A 15,009-nucleotide genomic window follows, 5' to 3' on the forward strand; every position below is an offset into this window, starting at 1 on the left:
GAAGGAGTGCAGTGTGAGACACGGAGGTAGGAGATGGGTCTAAGGAGATGGGCAGGAGGTGCAGGTCTAAGTCAGACAGTCATTGACTGTGTGAAACAACACCCATGGATCAGTAGTAATAATAATCATGAGTAATTAGAAGCAAAACTTCTGTGGTCCAGTGCTGCATCCTGGCCACCTGCCACCCTACCAGGGTTTAGGAAGCCGGAGCTGAAGTTGTGAGCATATATATATATATATAATCATTTATATCTATTCATATAATAAGAATTATACACCATGCACAAGTGGGATTTTTTCTGGAATGTAAGAATGCTTCATCATAGTAAAATGCATTGGTGTAATGTACCACACTGGAGAAGGAAATGGCAACCCACTCCAGCATTCTTGCCTAGAGAATCCCGCAGACAGAGGAGCCTGGTGGGCTGTTGTCCATGGGGTCACAAAGAGTCAGACATGACTGAAGCACCTTAGCAAGCAAGCAAGCAATGCACCACATTCACATAATACAGGGAAAAACCATGATCATCTCAATTAATGCAGAAAAAGCGATTTAAAAACTTCAACACCTTTTCATGATTAAAAAAAAAAAAACTTGACAAATAACATTTGAAGGAAACTACCACCATAAAGTCCCCAGTGGTTCAGAAGTAAAGAATCTGCCTGCAAAGCAGAAGATGCAAGAGACACAGGTCTGATCCCTGGATCAGGAAGATCTCCTAGAGGACGAAACAGCAACCTACTCCAGTATTCTTGCCTAGAGAGTCCCATGGACAGAGGTTCCTGGTGGGCTACAGTGCAAAAGGTGGTGAAGAGCTGGACACAACTGACTACACACACACAAGTAAAATGCACAGCCAACATCACAGGCAGTGATGAAGACTGAAAATTTTTCCTCTGAGATCAGGAAACACATAAGAATACTAGGTTTTGCCACTTCTATGCAACACAGCACTGAGTCTTAGCCACAGCAGTCAGGAAAGACAGACATACAGATAGATAGATAGATAAATCAGTGACATTTAAATCTGAAAAGAGGTAGAATTATCTCTGTCCACCCATGATATGATCTCATATGTAGAAATCCTAAGTATGCCACAAAAATAATGTTATAAATAATAAATTAATTCAGCAAAGTAACAAGGCACAAAGTCAATGCTGAAAATCAGTGGCATTTCTGTACACTAATGATCAAACAGAAAAGGAAATTAAAACAGTTTTGTTTATAATTGTTTCAGAAAGAATAAACTACTTAGTGATTAACTTAACAAAAACAGTGAAGACTTGCACAGTGAAATGTCAAACTTTGTGAAGACATTAAATGACACAAACCCTGTTTTCATGGATTGGAAGACTTATTACTAAGATCTCAATACTAACCATTGCAATTCACAATTCCAATGCAATCCTGATCAAAACTCCACCCTAAACCAAAATGACTATCCTAAAATACTTTACAACTAATATACCCCCAAATAGCCAAATAATTATGAGAAGAAAAAGTAATATGGGAGAACACCATTACTGATTTCAAAACTTACTGCAAAGCTATAGTAATCCAAACAGTTTGGTACTGGCATGGATCACAGCCTTGTAGTGATGAAGGGGGTTTTCATAACTCAGTGAAGCCATCAGCCATGGTATGCAGCGTCACTCAAGATGGATGGGTCATGATGAAGATGCTGACAAAACATGGTCCACTAGGGGACGAAACGGCAACCAACTTCAGTATTCTTGTCTGGAGAACACCATAAACAGTAAGAAAAGGCAAAAAGATACGGCCCTGCAAGATGAGCCCCCCAGGTCAGAAGGCATTCAGTATGCTAAACTGGGGAAGAGTGGAGGGCAATTACTAATAGCTTCAGACAGAAAGAAGTGGCTGGGCCAAAACAGAAATGATGCTCAGTTGTGAATGTGTCTGGTGGTGAAAGTAAAGTCCCATGAAGTAAAGAACAGTATTGCATCAGTTCAGTTCAGTTCAGTCACTCACTCGTGTCCGACTCTTTGCGACCCCATGAATTGCAGCACGCCAGGCCTCCCTGTCCATCACCAACTCCCGGAGTTCACTCAGACTCACGTTTCTTCCAAGGAGTAAACGTCTTTTAATTTCATGGCTGCAGTCACGATCTGCAGTGATTTTGGAGCCCCCCAAAATAAAGTCTGACACTGTTTCCTCTGTTTCCCCATCTATTTGCCATGAAGTGATGGGACCAGATGCCATGATCTTAGTTTCCTGAATGTTGAGTTTTAAGCCAACTTTTTCACTCTCCTCTTTTACTTTCATCAAGAGGCTCTTTAGTTCTTCACTTTCTGCTGTAAGTATGGCGTCATCTGCATATCTGAGGTTATTGATATTTCTCCTGGCAATCTTGATTCCAGCTTGTGCTTCATCCAGCCCGGCATTTCTCATGATGTGGCTGGGGCCATGTAAACAAGATTTATAAAGGTTAACTGGAAAATGAATCAAGAGACATATCCAGAGATAAAGCTACACACCTACTTTCAAAGACACTTACTCCTTGGAAGAAAAGTAATGACCAACCTAGATAGCATATTCAAAAGCAGATACGTTACTTTGCCGACTAAGGTCCGTCTAGTCAAGGCTATGGTTTTTCCTGTGGTCATGTATGGATGTGAGAGTTGGACTGTGAAGAAGACTGAGTGCCGAAGAATTGATGCTTTTGAACAGTGGTGTTGGAGAAGACTCTTGAGAGTCCCCTGGACTGCAAGGAGATCCAACCAGTCCTTTCTGAAGGAGATCAGCCCTGGGATTTCTTTGGAAGGAATGATGCTAAAGCTGAAGCTCCAGTACTTTGGCCACCTCATGTGAAGAGTTGACTCATTGGAAAAGACTCTGATGCTGGGAGGGATTGGGGGCAGGAGGAGAAGGGGACGACTGAGAATGAGATGGCTGGATGGCATCACGGACTCGATGGACGTGAGTCTGAGTGAACTCCGGGAGATGGTGATGGACAGGGAGGCCTGGTGTGCTGCGATTCATGGGGTCACAAAGAGCTGGACACGACTGAGCAACTGAACTGAACTGAACTGATGACAAAAGAGGCAAGAATATACAATGGAGAAAAGATAGTCTCTTCAATAAGTGGTGCTGGCAAAACTGGACAGTTTCATGTAAAGGAATAAAATCAGAACATTCTCTAACACCACACATAAAAATAAACTCAAAATGGATTAAAGATCTAAATGTAAGACTGGGCAGTATAAAAATGTTAGAGAAAAACAGGCGGAACACTCTCTGACAGAAATCGCAGAAAGATCTTTTATGAGCCACTTCCTAGAATGATGAAAATAAAAACAAAAATAAACAAACGCAGCCTAATTAAACTTAAAAACTATTGCACAACAAAGGAAACCATCAACAAAATGAAAAGAGCCCCCAGAAAGGAAGAAAATATCTGCAAATGGAGTGACCAACAGGAGATTATCTTCAAAATAAGCAACAGCTCATGCAGCTCAACATTAAAAAAAAAACAACTAATATCCCCAATCAAAAAATAGACGGAAGATTTAAATACACATTTCTGCAAAGAAGACATACAGATGGCCAAGGGGAACATGAAAAGATGCTGAACATTACCAATTATTGGAGAAATGCAAATCAAAACTACAGTGAGGTATCAGCTCATACCAGTCAGAATGGCCATCATCAAAAAATCTATAAACAATAAATGCTGGAAAGGGTGTGGAGAAAGGGGAAGCCTCCTACATTGTTGGTGAGAATGTAAATTGGTACAGCCACTATGGAAAACAGTATGGAGGTTCTTAAAAGACTAAAAATAGAGTTACCATATCATATGATAATCTTACTCTTGGACATATATCCAGAGAAAATCATAATTTGAAAAGATACATGTTCCCCAATGTTCACTGCAGCACTATTTACAATAGCCAGAACATGGAAGCACGTAAATGTTCCTCAGTGGAGGAATAGATAAAGAACATGTGGCTCATATTTACAACGGAATCTTACCCACTCCTAAAAAGAACAAAATAACGCCATGTGTGCAACATGGATGAACCCAGAGATTGTCATACCGAGTGAAGTCAGATATAGAAAGGCAAATATCATATGATGTCACTTATATGTAGAATCTAAAAGAATGTTACATATAAACCCATTTACAGAAATAGAGTCACAGATGTAGAGAACAAACTTATGGTTACCAAAGAGGGGTGAAGGATAAATTAGGATTGACAAATACACTCTGCTATATATAAAATAAGTAAAGACCTACTGTAGAGCACAGGAAACTCTACTCAATTCTTTGTAATAACCTACATGGGAATATAATCTAAAAAATAGTGGATATATATATATGTACATATATATATACACATATATAAAATTGATTCACGTGCTGCACAGCAGAAACAGCACTGTAAATCAATGATATTCCAATTAAAATTAACTCAAAATAACAGCAAAAACAATTAATGAAGAGACATAAAGATAAGAACTGAAAACACAGAACCTCATCTCTCTCACACAATTAGAACCACTGTTCATTGTTCTGCCCCTGATGCTTCCTCAGGATATACAGGATTTTAGCCAAGTTCCCTGGGGTGGGGCAGATGGGTGGGTGTGGGGGGCGGGAAGCAGACTCAGTGCTTTGGCAATAGAAGAGAACGTGGGCTGGCCTTGGCTGTGCTGAGCAGACCTCCCCCTCGATTGACCCCCACTGAGGCCGACGCCCACCTGCACACTGTCTCTCAGGGGTCAGGGACACACCCAGTGTCATATGAGCAGTGACTTGCTACATAAACATTGACATCACAAGGAAGGAGCAACGTGAATGAAAAATATCTCTGATATGTTACACAGATTGTCCAAAGGAGTTTCAGAGAGAGAGTTATTGTGGATGGATCAGGGGGAGAGAAGAAGAAACAAAGGTGGACAGAGATAAGGGGCTGGCACAGGATTTCACCTCTCGATATCCAGATGGTGTAGTGGTAAAGAACCCACCTGCCAATACAGGAGACACATGAGACCCAGGTTCCATCCCTGGGTCGGGAAGATTCCTCTGGAGTAGGAAGTGGCAACCCACTCCAGCATTCTTGCCAGGAAAACCCCATGGACAGAGGAGCCTGGTCTACAGTCCATGGGATCACAAAGAGTTGGACTTGACTGAGCATACATAGGTGTCACAAGGGACAACTTTCAAACAGAGGCTCACCTTCATGTGTTACTTGTAATGGGTTTTCTCTAGTTTCTAAATGAAATTGGAGATGAAAAGCATGTAATTATATTTTAAAGAAATTCTCTAAGTTTATAAAACATGTTCTGATGAAGTTTAACTTGAAAAGGACTCTTTTGAATGGGGCAGTCAGTCAGTTCAGTGGCTCAGTCATGTCCGACTCTTTGCAACCCCATTGACTGCAGCACGCCAGGCTTCCCTGTCCATCACCAACTCCAGGAGCCTATGCAAACTCATGTCCATTGAGTCGTTGATGCCATCCAGCCATCTCATCCTCTGTCGTCCCCTTTTTCTCCTGCCTTCAATCTTCCCTAGCATCAGGGTCTTTTCCAATGAGCTTGTTCTTCGCATCAGGTGGCCAAAACATTGGAGTTTCAGCTTCAGCATCAGTCCTTCCAATGAATATTCAGGACTGATTTCCTTTAGGATGGACTGGTTGGATCTCCTTGCAGTGTGTTTGCCATAAGCAGCTACACACTGCCCTCTGGTGGCCCTGTGATAAACAGCAGGAGCGCTGCAGGGCTCTATGGTTCTGTCTGCCAGAGACCAACAACCAGCTGCCACCTTCACAGTATTACTGTAAGAGTAAACCAAATTCTGCAAGTCTCAGTGTTTGCAGGAAGCCTTCTAGTGGAAATCATTGTCTTGACTATGACACAATACGTGACTTTCCAAATGCAGAATTTCAGAGAGTGATGATTGAGCCCCTGAGTCAGGCCCTGGGACCACAACAGAGAACAGAGAGGAGGTGGCCACCTCTTGGGACCTGCAGGGAGAGGGTGGGAACCTGCTGGGTGGGATCACTTGCCTATACCCCAACTCGGTGTGTCTAGCATAGAGATTAGTCTATCTAACCAAAGAATTTTCATAGCTTTCTTCTGATTATGTTATTAACAAAATGTTTTAGAAATTTGGGAAACTATCATTCGAAATAATCTGCATAATTTCACCTACAATTACATAGCATTTGAAAAAATGGGATTACCTGATATTACCGGTGACCTTTTCACTTAATATGAGTAATTATTCTATCCATTTATAAATTTAAAAGATGTGAATTTAATAACTGCAAATATTCCTTAATGATACCTTGTATCACAGGACCTGTTTCTACAACTCCTGATGCCAGCTTCCTCTAAACATATCTTGTGGATCTCTGAAAGTGGGGTCCAGAACCTATCAGCTCCAGGCAACTTCCAAATCTAGTATCATTCCCTGAATTTTCAAAGCAGGTTCTCTTTATCCTTTCTGCTAGGACAGCAGGCCCTTCATACCATGTCTCCTCTCCTTTAAGAGCTCCTCCCAGACCAAGACACTGCTCAGTCGATTCTCAGTCTGCTCTACGCATAGGGCACATTGTATGGTAAATATTCAATAGAGACTTGAAACACAATAGGTCTAAATGAGTTACTTGTTATTGTTGATGTCATCCTAAAATTATAAATAAATTCCAGCAAACAATCAGTGTTACCTGAAGCAAAAGGACAGGGTACTGTCTGCAAGGTTTGCAAACTGGGGACACACGATTCTTGCCTGTAACTGAAAGCACATTCCTGGGGCTGAAGGGAGGGAAGAACTTTTAAAAAGCAAGAGCCTCAGAATGCTCAGCTGGGAGACCTGTAAGGGGGTTAAACAGCCCTGTGCAGCCTGAGCACAAATCCTTGCAGCTGGACCGCAGTCTGCCATGACTGGCTGTCAACGGAACTTCTCCTTCAGAGTGTTCATAGGCAGGACCCTTAGCAGAATCAGGACTCTTTAGAGCTTTTGTTTGTGGTTTTCTAAGAACGTAGAGAACATTACTTAATCTCAGGTCTGTTATGACCGTATGACTCTGTTTTATTTTGGGTCTCTGTTAGCTAGAATGGGTCCATTTTCTATGTTCTCTTAAGGAATTTCTCTCATTTTTACTTTTCCTTGGGGGTTGCTATTTAGTTTTATGTGGACAAAGTTGATTTTCCATGAAAATTCACTCCCCTTCCTGGGGCACACCACTGGAAGACGTCCCAGCCTCTTCTGTGGCCACAGGACCACATGATGGCCAATGAAGTAGGAGAAAAACTGATGTTGCATCCTGGCCTGTTATAACAGGCATTTTTCCAAGTTCCTGCCCCTTCTGCTGACGGATGCAGTGGAGGAGGCCAAGGATAGGAGAAGTCTGGGTTCCTGAATGACCACATGAGGGAGTGCAGTCTCCCCAGGATGAACACCCACTCAGCACTATCATGTGGGAAAGAGTGCTGTGCTTCTGAAACTTTGAGTTATTTGAAAATTCAGCATAAACTATTATACCCACAAAAATGTTAATCATACTGCTGCTGCTGCTGCTGCGTCACTTCAGTCGTGTCTGACTCTGTGCGACCCCAGAGACGGCAGCCCACCAGGCTCCCCTGTCCCTGGGATTCTCCAGGCAAGAACACTGGAGTGGGTTGCCACAGAGGATGAACTTAAGTAGCCATCAATCTAGTACATTTAAATAACAAAAGTAAATGTTGTACTATTAATAGTTTTAACATCCAGTTTAACCCTGTTAATTCTGACTCAAGTCATTTAAATTCAGAGAACTTCAATTCCTCAACATTTTAAATTCTGAACTTAGTAAAACCTGCGATAAGAATTATAATATTTGAAACACAGTGTTGAGAAAGTATTTTCAAGAGAAAACTTCAATAGGAGATTTTAATTCCTTGATCTTGCTTTGAAAACATAGCACAGCAAACTATTTGTGGTTTATCCATATTTATTTCTAATTGAAAATATTTTATTTGGGATTCATTTAAAAAAAACATAAATGACAGGTTTCTTAACCACATCACAGCTGAATTACTATAAATTCCCTTTTGGGGAGATTCTTTAGTGATCTGTACTTGTACGTGGTTGACTGACTTGGGTCAAATATCAGATATATGAAATTTTCAAAATATTCTTTTCCTGTCATCTATTTTCAGTCAATAATATATTTGATCTCATGGAGTTTTATATGGTATGGAATACTTCTACTGCTAATGACTTCCCTGATATTGCAAGAGGCCTTAAGATAAAAATTCTGGCATCCAGTCTATTTCTTTGAAGACAGTGATTAAGTTTTGGTCCAGCTTTTGGAACATTTGCCCCCAAGGCTCCACCACCCTCCCATTCTGCCTATCTCAATAGAGAAGAGGATGTTCTGAGCTACTTACAAGGTTCAGGGAGATGAAAGTTACGCAATGGATCTCATCACCTGCCTAGGAATTCAAAGGATCTTTCCCATTCAAATATCCTGGTAAGGAACCACACTTCTAATTTCTTTGGGAGCCAAGAAACACCAAGGAAAGGAAGTCTGTGGTTGGTAAATGAACAAATGGCCAATCCATCTGAGAATCACACCACCTCCTCCCTTTCCTCTGGGTATTTGGTGTAGGGAAAGAGCTGTAGTCATCACCAGGTGCTTTTTGTTCTCTTTCCCTTAGAAAAGAAACTCAGTTTTATTGAGGACACCAATGCACCAAACTCAGTACTCAAATTTCTCTTCTGTACCTGTTGCCCATCTTTGAAATGTCTGCCATTATCTTCAACAGTGAAACAAGGTACTTACTCATTACCAGAGTCGGAACTGCAGAGTTTTAGAAAGTCATTCCTGACTGTTTCAAGTGAAAAATTTTATAACTCAAGAAACAATTTCGATAGGGAAAGCCAACCTATCTCTGTTACAAAATATTGTACCTTGCATCAATCACTAGTTTCAATTAGATTGTTTTGAAGCCTCCTAAGTAGGTTCACAGAGCGCCGAAGAATTGATGCTTTTGAACTGTGGTGTTGGAGAAGACTCTTGAGAGTCCCCTGGACTGCAAGGAGATCCAACCAGTCCATTCTGAAGGAGATCAGCCCTGGGATTTCTTTGGAAGGAATGATGCTAAAGCTGAAACTCCAGTACTCTGGCCACCTCATGCAAAGAGTTGACTCATTGGAAAAGACTCTGATGCTGGGAGGGATTGGGAGCAGGAGGAGAAGGGGACGACAGAGGATGAGATGGCTGGATGGCATCACTGACTCGATGGACGTGAGTCTGAGTGAACTCCAGGAGCTGGTGATGGATAGGGAGGCCTGGCGTGCTGCGATTCATGGGGTCGCAAACAGTCGGACACGACTGTTTGACTGAACTCAACTGAAGTAGGTTCCAACAAACAGCACATTAAAAAAAAACACAGAACAAAACCCAAACTATTCTCAAACAAAATACGCATCTTCTGGAAACAATCTGAGAATTACCCTGGATTAGATATTCGAAACTGCAAAAGGGTGCACCACAATTTCATGAAATGAACATTTCTCTGGATTCCAAAGTTTTCCCTTCAAGCAAAATTTACCAAACAAACCACCGAGCTCTTGTTAGCTGCTAGAATTTGCAAATACTTGAGCATCTATGATTACTGTGCAGAAAAAGAACTTTAAATGCTCATTTAACTTAGAGTCATGCCGTTTCTCAAAAATGAACAGAAACAAAAACTGTTCAAAAAGCCCTCCATAAGCAAAAACATAAAAAGGCGGGACTACTTTACTTCGAAATTTGCTTAGGTGTTAGTATGTCACAAATTGCCCTCCAGGAAGCGCTGAGTTCGTCACAGTCAGTCAAAGCCTGAAAACGCTGAAAGTGAACTTTAACCTTTTGTAGCCGACCCTCCAGGCTTTAGGAAAGAGCACGGAGTCCCATCTGAACACCCGCCGCCGGCGGCCAGTGAACAGGATCCCCGAGCTGTGCGCCCCCATCACCCGCGCGCACCCCGGGAGCAGAGATCCCTTCCCACCTGGGGGCCCACCCACCGCGCCCGACACGCGCGCCCGGCGGCCCCAACTTCGGGCTCGTCGGCGGCACCTCCCGCTCCCGGATCCGCGAGCCCGCGGCGACGGGGCCCAGGCGGCGTCCGCAGACCCAGAGGCCGCCCCGCGCCGCGGTCGTGGCCAGCCCCGCCGCGAGGAGACTCGAGGGCCGCCGAGCAGGGAAGGCTGCGAGCGCGCGGGGCGCCCCCTGCTCCCCGGCCGCCTTGGGGCCCCGGCCCGGCGTCCTCACCCAGCGGCCGGTGGCGGCGACCCGGGAGCCGAGGACCGAGGGAGGCTCGCGCTCCTCGGGGCCGGAGGAGTCGGGGGTTGGGCAGGCGGGGGCGCGCGGTGAGGAGCTGCGGTAGAGCTGCACTTACTCGCGTCTGCGCCGCTCCCTGGTCCGGGGCGTCCCGCCGTGGGGACCGACTCAGTCTCCAGCTTCCCCTCCCTCAGGACCGGTCCTCGGGCGCTCAGGCTTCCCTGCGCCTCCGCCCTCGCACCTGCCGCCGCTCACGCCTGCGCACTGGCTCCTGGGCCCGTGGGGGCGGGGAGGGGCGTCGGTCAGCCTCAGGACTCCTGGCTAGAATACCCTTATTTTACATTTCCTTAGTGTTTGACTTGATATCAATTAAAAAAAAAAGTTAAGTTTTCTTATCCTAATCATAATTTCATGACTATAGAGTCTGTCTTTGTAAGATTTCTTTGATAATAGGTACCAAAATTATATATTTCTTCTATAAATTTTCAGTCAATAATAAGTTTTACCCTGTGGAGTTTTATTTAGTGTTTTTTTTTTTTTTTTTCAGCCTTGGCAGGGGCAGAGTCTTGAGATGAAGGGAGAGTTAGGATCCCCTAGGCTAGGGCTGCCTCCCTGCCACATGGTTTGCCGTGGGAATTAGAGGTCCTAAGACCCCAGGATATTCTGGCAATGTGGAGTAGATTCTCTGGGTGTGCGCACAAGTGTACGCTGACACAATCAGAGGAAGGGACCGTGGGGAGTGGGGTCAGGGGAGGGGTGGGCCTTGGGGTAGCGACAATGGCAAGCATGCATCATTTTCCCCTGGACTAAGGCCAAGACCACGTTGTGGGACCTCATATGGAATCAAGGTCAGAAGAGCTGCACTGGCTATGGTGAGGAGTCCTCATAAGGGAACTAGACACTCCACGGCTGCAGTGGACAAGAGGAGGTTGAGGGTCCTCTTCAAGGTCCCTCTCAAAGCCCCTGGTTCCTATGAATCCTGTCACCTTCTCTCCTGGGGCCCAAGGAATGTTGATGTCCTGAAGTCTCTCAGAGGTACGGTTTGTGCTGTGGTTTCCCTGCTTGGTGTGTAGTATGAGTGGTTCCCATCAAAGGGGTGATGTGTCTACTGGGGCGAGGAGAGTATCCCTTGCACTCCTACACATGCCCCTGCCCCTGACCTGGCCTATACCTCCTTCTATTAGCATCTGAGCTTCTCAGTGGAGGAATGGAGCCTCTTATCTATTCATTTACCAGCTGTGCCCTGAGCACTCAGAGGGGGCTGTGACGAAAAGAACCACCAGGGTCACAGTCTGGAGAGGGAAATGGAGAAACACAGAAAGAAAAGACAGAAAGGAGCAAGTTCTGTGTTGAAAACCAGTAGGTGCCACAATGGGGTCATGGAAAGGCTGCACTGAGGGGACATGTCTGTCCCCAGCAGTGTAATGAGAAGGCGCCAGCCATTCACACATCTGGGGATAATTATCCTAGAAGAAGGCACAAGTGTATGGACACACAGAATGTGTTTGTCCAGAGATGAAACCAGAAGGAGCTAGTGTGGCTGGTGGGAGCTTGGGAGGAGAGTAGGGGGACAGTGGGGAGGGAGGGGCCAGGGCCTGATGCTTGATGGCGGTGTGAGTGATCCATTCTGTGTGACAACATTAGCCAATCTTGAGTGACGTAAGCAACAAACATTTATTATCTCACACTATCTGTGGACCAGGAATTGACCATGATTCACCTGGAGGCCTCTGCCAGTGTCTCCCGGGGGTCTGGGACTGTGGGCTCAGAGTCAGGACCCAAGAGCTCCTCTGGCTGATGATCTCAATGCTAAGCCACAGATGCCTCTTCACATAGCAACTTGTAATATACAGGCTTGTTTACTAGAGTGAGGGACCAGGAAGAGAGAAAGACAGAGAGAGAGGAAACTGCAATACAAATGAAGAAGTGGAAATCGTACACCTAAACTCTGGGGGATTATCAAATGGTACAACCACAGTATATAACACTTCAGCAGTTTCTCAAAAGGACAAGCCTATAGTTTTCAGCCAATCCCAAAATTCCACTCCTACATCAGTACCCAAAAGCATGTGAACACAGATATTCACATGACTGTAACAAGTATTCAGAGCACCACCACTGTTCAGAAGAGCCCAAAGGTGAAAACCTTAATGTCCATCAACAGATGAAAGTCAAATGTGCTGTTTCCCAAATGGAATATTATTTAGCAATGAAAAGAGTGCAAATGTTCTCAAACAGACATTTAATAGGGTTATGTAACATTGTGAATGAACTTACTGCAATTTACATGTACAGTCTAAGATAATCAAACTATTAAATTCTAAGTGAACTTTATATCATAGAATAAACAATTTAGTATGCATTAAAAAAAATACCAAAAATGGACTTGCTCTAACTCTGGAGCTCTGGTGGGCAGTAGAGGTGTACTTGGCTCCAGGTTGGGAGATATTTCCAGAGCTTGTTCTGGAGCTGGTGCTGTAGTTCCAAGAAGAGAAAACATCAGCAGGACTGTTTTTCCAAGTGTCTCCCAAAAACAGAAAAGAAAGCTTCTCACTGCTACTCAATGATGTCTCAAAGATGCCAGCCCCAGAAAGTCTTCCCAGACGGCAGTCCAGGGCAATAGTGATCTGAGCTTCCTCATTGCCCCTGGCCCAGTTCCAGCCTCAGAAGGCTCTGCTCTGTGCGGTCCAGCTCCGTCCCACCCTCATTCACCCCCATCACCCACCTCGAGTCCTCCTCACACCCCCTCTGCCTCACTGCGCTCCAGGGTCTCCAGCTGTGCCAGGAGATGGAGGGTTTGGTGTTCCAGGTCTGAGTCAGGCATGCTGAGCTCCATTTAAGCCAGTAGCATCCTCAGGCAGGGAAATTCTGGGGGCTGGTGGAAATCCTCAGGGTAATGGTACAGCCAGGTGCCCAGGTTGGTGGACATAGCCCTGGGGGGGAGTCACGTGGGCAGCAGAATCAGAGACCTGGCCCCTTCCTTCCACACTGAGCTCCAGGGCAGCTCTATGGGGTCTGGGTCTTTTTGCCTTCTGTTCCTGCACATCCAGAGGCCAATTCTCCTCCAGGTCACATCTCACTTGGTGGTTCTTTGGAAAACTGAGTCCCTCCCTCTTGAATCAAAGTCCCACTCACACTTTTCAGCTGGTGCAGGGGTCCACCATCCTCATCAGAGTAAGAGAGGATGCATTCGTGCCCAGAGAAGGACACAAAGGCATCAGGACTGAAGACATGCCAGATGTGATGGCTAGTGTGACAGTGTGACCCCCAGGAGAACTGAAGCCCTGGGGGGCAAGACTGCTGTCTGCTCAATGCATTACATGATGGGTGTTCCTAGAAAAGAGCCGGCACCTTGTGGGCCTTCCTCTATATTTCAAGAATGAATGAGCCCAACCAGCCCCATCTGAGTGCCTGGGGCACTACTGATCACTCCCAGGGATCCCTGTTCTCACTAACCCAGGACAGGGTACCTCTCACAACTCACTTTGCGAATGGGAAACAGTTCGGCCCAAGGTCAAAGGTCAGAGACAACTGAGACAGAGACTTCCTTGAGGGGAGGAGGAACATGATGACTAAGTACAACCACAGCCCCTCCAGCAGACCTTTCCATGGGGCCAGGTCCCCAGAAATCACTTTCCAACTTTCCAGGAAGGACCCAGTTAGTCCCCACATTCACCCCGAGGGCTGGTTCTCCCTTTACCCTCATGTGCAGAGGTGGGCTGCCGTCCATGGGGTCACACAGAGTTGGACACGACTGAAGCGACTTAGCAGCAGCAGCAGCAAAGGGGCCAACTGGGGCTCAGAGAGGTGGAGAGATATTCCTGTTACTCACAGCTGGAGTGGGGCCAGCTCCCCACGTGTCATAGGTGGGGGAAGTGCTCTCCTTGTGAAGAGAAGGTCCAGCGCCTGTTTCATTGTTGTTGTTCAGTCACTTAGTCTGACTTTTTGCAACCCTGTGGATGGCAGCACCCTGGCTTTCCTGTGCTTCACCATCTCCTGGAGTTTGCTCAAACTCATGTCTGTTGAGTCAGTGAAGCCATCCAACCATCTTGTGCTCTGCTGTCCCCTTCTCCACTTGCCTTCAATCTTTGCACTATCAGAGTCTTTCCCAATGAGTTGGCTCTTCGCTTCCATCAGAATATTTTCCAATGAGTCAGCTCTTCCTACCAGGGGGCCAAAGTATTGGAGATTCAGCTTCAGCATCAGTCCTTCCAATGAATATTCAGGATTGATTTCCTTTAGGATCGACTGGTTTGATCTCCTTGCAGTCCAAGCCACTCTCAAGAGTGTTCTCCAACAATACAGTTCAAAAGCATCAATTCTTCAGCACTCAACCTTCTTTATGGTCCAACTCTCACATCCATACATGACTACTGGAAAAACCATAGCTTTGACTATGTGGATCTTTGTTGGGAAAGTAATGTCTCCGCTTTTTATATGCTGTATAGGTTTGTCATAGCTTTTTTTTCCCAAGGAGCAAGTGTCTTAATTTCATGGCTGCAGTCACCACCTGCGGTGATTTTGGAGCCCGAGAAAAAGTCTGTCACTGTTTCCATTGTTTCCTCATTTATTTGCCATGAAATGATGGGACCGGATCACTTTTTGAATGTTGAGTTTTTCCATGTTGAGTTTTAAGCTGGCTTTTTCACTCTCCTCTTTCCCCTTCATCAAGAGGCTCTTTCGTTCCTCTTTGCTTTCTGCCATGAGGGTCGTGTCATCTGCATATCTGAGGTTATTGAT

General features: G+C 45.1%; 1 protein-coding gene across 1 annotated transcript in view; it reads right to left on the reverse strand.

The window, feature by feature from the left end:
• Window positions 1–10,489, reverse strand: part of LOC120860466 (zinc finger protein 33B-like) — an 83,990-nt gene extending 73,501 nt beyond the window's left edge. Inside the window, exon 1 of the mRNA XM_040236285.1 lies at window positions 10,388–10,489. The gene's annotated coding sequence lies outside the window, so the exon portion shown is untranslated. The remainder of the gene's footprint in view (window positions 1–10,387) is intronic.
• Between the last annotated feature and the right edge of the window lie 4,520 nt (window positions 10,490–15,009).

This window comes from Oryx dammah, unplaced genomic scaffold, assembly GCF_014754425.2.
Source record: "Oryx dammah isolate SB20612 unplaced genomic scaffold, SCBI_Odam_1.1 HiC_scaffold_11077, whole genome shotgun sequence".
Lineage (NCBI taxonomy): Eukaryota > Metazoa > Chordata > Mammalia > Artiodactyla > Bovidae > Oryx > Oryx dammah.